The 6,522-nt window shown below is 52.7% G+C and overlaps 1 long non-coding RNA gene across 1 annotated transcript; it reads left to right on the forward strand.

The window, feature by feature from the left end:
* Window positions 1-440: 440 nt before the first annotated feature.
* LOC144222181 (uncharacterized) lies at window positions 441-5,858 on the forward strand. The gene is made up of 2 exons (XR_013332330.1): window positions 441-1,945; window positions 4,568-5,858. It is a non-coding gene; the product is annotated as an uncharacterized LOC144222181 (long non-coding RNA).
* The last annotated feature ends 664 nt before the right edge of the window (window positions 5,859-6,522 follow it).

The raw sequence follows: 6,522 nt of genomic DNA on the forward strand, positions 1-6,522 counted from the left end.
ACGGAGGCAGGAGGCGCTGGGTGCCGGGTGCGCGGTCAGAACCGACGCCAGCGCAGGATGGAAAAGCCACGTCAACAGAGTCACATCTTGCTTGCGCCCGACAGACGGTGTGTTCGTGGCTCCGCACCGTCCTTCGCTGCGTGTTGCTGTCCTGCGCCCCGCCGGGGACAGTGAGCTGAAGGGGCATCTCAGGGCTCCGGAGCGAGCGCGGAGCGAGGGCCCGCGGCGGCCGGCCGGGGCGGGCTGGCTCCATTCTGGCGCTCCCGGAAATTCCCTCTGGGCCACGGAGAGCCGCTCCCGCACCTTCCCGGGCACCTTCCGGGAAGGACGTCCAGCGGACGGCACGTGTGAGCGTCACGGAGAAGGGGCGTCCCTTACAGACCAGCACGACCCCGCGGGGGACGGAACAGGTGACCGGAAGCCTGTGGGTTCCGCTCACTTCCGTTTTCCGGGGCCTGTCCTGAAGCGTGCGCTGAGCGGGTGCGGTCCGGGCCAACGCCGGGGGGCTCGGGCCTGGTGGCTCGGGCAGCCTGCTGGGTCCAGACATTGGGTTCCGGAAGGGTAAGCCCCGGAACGTGGAGCCTGCACCCAGCAGCCTGTGGCGACAGCCTGTGTGTCGGCCATCTCCCCCCCGGGGAGGGGGTCTTCCTGGGAGAGGCCTGGCTGTGGTGCTCCCCGCCCCTCGAGTGTTCCTCCGGGCGCCAGAGCCTGTCCGACATCCGGGGCCTGCTTCCCGCTAGCTGGGCAAGAGCCTGAGCGGCTCTCGACGCCCTCGCCGGGGACCGAATGCCCGCGTCCTCGAGCGTCGCGAGCTAAGCCCTGCCCTGCAGCGTGAGTGGGCTTGGGGGTGGGACGTGATGAGTGATTAAGGCTACAGTGAGGTTATGGAGTCGGGCTGTGACCAGGCCAGACCGATGTCCCTAGCAGGGCGGGGACGCCCGGGCTGGGCTTTCCCTCCCCCCTGCCCGCAGCAAAGATAGGCCCCTGGAGGGCGCGGCGAGGTGGGGTGTCTTCAAGTACTGGGGAGACGCTTCACCAGAAACCACTCTGCTGGCGCCTCGGTCTTGGACTTCAGCCTCCAGCACCGTGGGAGGTAAGTGACGGCTGTGCAGGTGACGCGCCGCACGGTGTTTGTCATGCCGTCAGAGCAGACTGGGGAGCCATCCCCCTCCCGCGGCCGCTCCGAGCCGCCCTTCTCCCATCGACACCAGCCCCCGCCCTCCAGCTGGAAAAGCCTCCCGTCCCCTGAACCAAGCTCGGTGAAGCACCTGGTTCAGATCCTGTCCCAGGCGGAGAGGTGGGCGGTCCCCACCTGAAGCAGGACGGGTGTGTGCCAGAGCCAGGAAGGTGCCTGCACTTGGTAAGTGTAACCAGAAGCAATAATGTCTTGCTTTGCACTTGCGCACGGGCAGACACACTCGTGCACATCAGACAAGCTTGTGCATGGATGGACATGCTTGTGCACAAGCAGACAAATTTGTGCATGGGTGGACATGCTTGTGCAGGGAAGACACACTTGTGCACGGGCAGACACGCTTCTTAAAGTGCATCAGCTGGTGTCAGTAATGCAGCTGAACCCCCTTTATTTTGCAGGAAAGGTGAATTCTCATGTGTAGCTGAGAAGCCCACTCAGGTGACAGATTCAGGGTCCTCAGACTGTGGCTTCATGGTCAGGCATCCATGGCCCCAAGTCCATTGCTAAGATGAATGCTGCCCTTTTAAACGATGAATAACTATGTGAGAATAATTATTCTGTGGAGCTAGAGTACCACATGAATATTTTCCCCAGAATACTTTCCAAACACCCTTAGAAAATAGGAATTTGTGAGAAACCTTTGAGGATGGACGTAACTGAGGAGTTGCTTCCTGGATGTTAATTTTCTTTCAAGATTGTGGAATTTCGAGTTTGGTGATCGGAGTTCAGGTTCCTACTGACTGATCTCAGGTGAGTCATTTAACTTGTCTGAACCTAGGTTTCTTCGTTTGCAAAATGAAAAAAAATGACTCATACTTGCCATCTAAACCTTGAAAGGACTCATAACACCCAGTGCTGAAACGTAAAGCACGATGCTTATACACCGTGTGGGTGAACACAGTAATGCGACAGGCAGGACCCACCTGGGGGCCATTCCAGCCAAGTCACTTGCCATTTCGGATGGGGGAAGGTAAAATGTGCCTATTGTGCTTAATTCTCTGTTAAAGGTAGAAATAATCGTGGCACTTTATATTTTGAATAATGGAAAAGCAATTTGTCATTACTTACCATTTTAGAGAAAACTGTTACAGTTGAATTTAAAGACAGTTGGGTTAGAATTTTAGCTATGCCTTTTCCTTTCTCTTTTATTTTGGGGAACTTACTTAGCTTCTCTAAGCCTCCATTTCTGCATCCATGAAACCGGCACCAGCATACCTATCTGGCAAGGTTCCTGTGGAGAGTTGGTGAGATTATTTACCAGCAACTTCCTAACAGGATCTGCAGGGTGTCTGGTGGCCAGCCAGTCCGGGGTCTGTGATCTTGATACTTTCTGCTACTCAGAACGACATATTTGCATGGGCTTCTCATTTTGGTCCTTCTAGCTGTTAGATGCCAGGGAGGCATAGCCTTCCAAGGGCTGGAATAATGCCTTCTAAATTTTCTAAAGCTTTTGCAACATTAGGAAGCCAAAAAAAATGTTATCTGGAATGATAGCTCAATTTCACTAAACCTGAAGGCTAGGGGGAAAAAAAAACAATTTGCTGATTCATTGCGTTTGCTGAAGACAGACTTTCAGTGTTTCTGTGCTACAGATTTATTTAATCTTTTATCATTTAATTAAAGCGTGTTTGTAGTCGATTTGTGTCTGCTCAAAATTGTCCCTTTGTCTTTCCGGAGATTCCCTTTCTTGGGGTAAAATTGTGTGCAGGCAACATTTCTGAGATGCTTTACACTTTGAGTTTGACTTGGGGGTATTTATGGCCGGGACTCGGGTTTCAGATGGTGGGCGGGGAAGCGGGCGGCCAATCCCGAGGCGCATCTGCGCGGGTCATTTGCATTTCACCGCCCACTTTTTAGCAGCGCCACGGATGGTGAAATACCACCTTTGGGGGATGTCACAGGCCTGGTTAAATTTCCTTCTGCTCCTCCGCCTCTGGAGCAATTTCCTGGCGAGCTGCTCTGCCTGTGTATGAGGGGCTCACACGGTAGAGCTGTCAGAAGACTGTAAAATCTCACCCATCGTACAGCTGAACCTGAGGAGGATGAGGATGACAATGAGCCCTCTCCGTTGAGTTATTCTGCTCATTAATACATTGATTTATGGCTTGTTGTTTTTCTGCGGCTCTGTGTGACATTAGTACCTACAAAGAGGTAAATGTGTGAGAATGCTTTTAAAGCAAAATCCATTTCTGCAAAGGTAATGATGTTCTAAAATTGGAAAAAGTGCAACTCAAGCAAAAAGAAACGAAATAAACCCGAAAATGACTGGATTCTTTTTCTTTCTAGTTTTCTGAGTGGGAACGTTTTTTTTTCAACGTGCTATCAGATTGCTCCCATTATTTAAAAATATTTTTAACACAGGAAAAAGTTAATAAGTTTCATGTTTTATATTTCGCAATGTTATCCGATCGTCTTCCGCCGTTCCAGATGTTGGCTGGCACTCAGCAACCGGCCGTAGGGTTTAAAATGGATCCTATATAAGGATTCATTCCAGAACCCTGAAAAACTGCCCGGGCCCAGCAAGGGCCCTGTGTTCACCGCACGAGCGACAAACGTGCGTTCAGAGTTGAACAGTGCAGAATTCACAGGGAATAATTCACAGATTCTAACTGGGAATAAGAGTGAGACATAGACTGTTGAAATGTCATGTTGATGTTTGTATAAATGAAGCTTTGTGGGGTAAGACAAAAAGCTACAAGAAATCACTCAAATATCCTGGTCCTTGCCCCAGACGTGTGTGAGCAGGCAGGTGGAGGCCGTCCAGAGGGACTGGCTGGGCTCTGTGTGTGTTGAAGAACGCACGTCAGTGTGAAAATGCCAAGAAGCAGCATGTGTGGTCCCCTCCAGGTGCATACGGATCTGCACGGATCAGTGAACAAGCACCACGCCGTGTGACCTCATGCCCCTTGGCTCCCTGCCTCTTGGGGAGGACAGGGAGGTTGGTATGTGACGTCGATGGTTTCTGAATACCAGCAAAGAAGGCAGGAAGATGTTTTCCTCAGCGGGGAGAGGGGGTCAGGGGTAGCTGATACGGCCACTGGTCTGAGGACGTTCAAGTGAAGGCCCGCCTATAAATAGCTGGGTTCTAACGGGTGTGGCGCCGAAGTCCACCGCCCAACTCTCTTCAGAGGGAGAACCTGAACAGAGGCAGATTCACAGCAGGCGGGTGTCCGTCTCTAACAGACGCGCCCCAGCTGACAGGGACGTGTGTCCCATTCCCTGTGGCCCTGGGGACCCCCACCTAGGAGCCTTCTCTGCCTTCCTCTGGCTTTCCTGTTGGCTTTGGGTTCCTGGGGGGCCCTCATCTCTCCATTCTCTGAACTGACCGCCCTCTCCTTGCCTGTGTGACTCTAGTCTTTGTCTCGTCTGCAGCGCATTGTTGAGCGTGGTCCTGCGGACCGGGAACCGGAGGTGACGAGACAGAGCCCCTCCTGCAGAGGCCCCGCGATGCCCGGTGACTGGGGAGCCCAGACGCGGGCCTCCACTTCCCTAGGGGCTTCCTGGGGCGGCTGTGACCAAGCTCCCCGCATGGAGCCGCTCGAACCGCAGGATCCACTGTCTCCCAGCTCTGCAGCCGCAAGTCTGAGGTCGAGGCGTCTGCAGGACTGGCTCGGTCTGAGGCCCGTCTCCACCTCGGAGTGGCTTCCTGTCCTGGTGCTCTTTGGCCTGTGGACACGCTGCTCCCATCTCTGTCCCCATGTGCACATGGTCTTCTCCCTGTGTGCTCGTCTGTCGGTCCGAATGCCCAGATTTGCCCTTGTTGTAAGGACGCGGTCTCACTGGGTTCGGGGTCCATCCAACTCGACCATCGGCAGAGACTCTTCCCAGGTACAGTCCATGCACAGGTGCAGGGGCTTCGCCAGCTTCCGAGGGCCACAGCTCAATCTAGGATAACTGTCGGGGTTATTGCTGGCTCCCCTGTGGGGGCTTTGCCACCAAACCCGCAACAGCTGACGAAGGCGGGAGGCAGGGTCTGTACCCCGGGTGCGGCTGTCCAGGGGACACGAGGTGGCCTCATCTGCCCGAGTGAGGCCTGCATAGGTCAGTGTCAAATAAGACTGTGAACCTCATGGACAGTTTGGGGTCTCGATGTCAGAGAACCATCCCAGATGCTCCCATGGCCACAGACACGTCTCTTACCACAGCGAGCAATCACGGAAACGTCCCCGCTGAGGAACATGGGACAGTAGCACAAGACACACAGTTGCAGCCCCAGTGATTAGGGAAGCATGAGGCAGCCCTCCGCCAGTTTTGCGAAAATGGTATTTTGCAGGATAGTGTGGAAGATGGAAAGACACCTGGTCCTGATATATCGTGTTGGGAAAATTGTGCCGGGAAAGCAGGAACACTGGAGGGATTTGTGTGGGGTCTCGGGGTCATCACATAATTGTGAGTGTAGCTTATATTCCGTGTAAAATAAATTATAATAAATCTGGGGCACCTGAGTGGCTCAGTTAGTGAAGCCTCCGACTTCGGCTCAGGTCGTAATCTCACAGTTCGTGAGTTCAAGCCCCACGTCAGGCTCTGTGCTGCCAGCTCAGAGCCTGGAGCTGCTTCCGATTCTGTGTCTCCTCTCTCTGCCCCTCCCCTGCTCACAGTCTCTCTCTCTTTCAAAAATAAATAAACATTAACATTTTTAATTAAAATAAATTTATTTCTATAACTTGGTTTCACTTGTTTTTAAGATAAAACACCAATAGAACTATTTTTTTTCACTATTTACTATGAAATTTTCATCGTCTTTTAAGGGAGGCTTCACCTGAGCACCAATGGCCTCAGACGACATGGACATTTGGTCTCTTCTGCCATCTCCTGGGTTAAACTCAGTCCTCTCCAAGGACAGCAAGGGATGTGGGATCTGGCTAAGGATACAGGACACACCATGGAGGTTTTACTTGTATGGTCCTGTCATAACAGCTGGTATCTAAATCGGCTAACGTTTCACAACACCAAGCATGACATATCGATAGATTCCTTCAGGTGAAGATCCCAGATGGCTGCCTTCCAACCAACTCTTTCTGGAAGGAAATCTAGGTGCAGGAAGGTACATCTAAAGTTTTGGAGTTTTAATCCCAGTGTAGATTTTGACATTTCCTCAGTTATTCCACTAAAGAAATGGGGTCAATACCAATATAAAACTGTATCTTGTTACAAGTAAATGCACACATTTAAAATCACTGCCAACTCTGGGGGCGCCTGGGTGGCTCAGTTGGTTAAGCGTCAGACTTCGGCTCGGGTTATGGTCTCACGGTTCGTGGGTTGGAACCCAACATCGGGCTCTGTGCTGACAGCTCAGGGCCTGGAGCCTGTTTCGGAATCTGTGTCAC

Source organism: Crocuta crocuta, unplaced genomic scaffold (genome assembly GCF_008692635.1).
Source record: "Crocuta crocuta isolate KB4526 unplaced genomic scaffold, BGI_CrCroc_1.0 scaffold101, whole genome shotgun sequence".
In the NCBI taxonomy this organism is placed as follows: domain Eukaryota; kingdom Metazoa; phylum Chordata; class Mammalia; order Carnivora; family Hyaenidae; genus Crocuta; species Crocuta crocuta.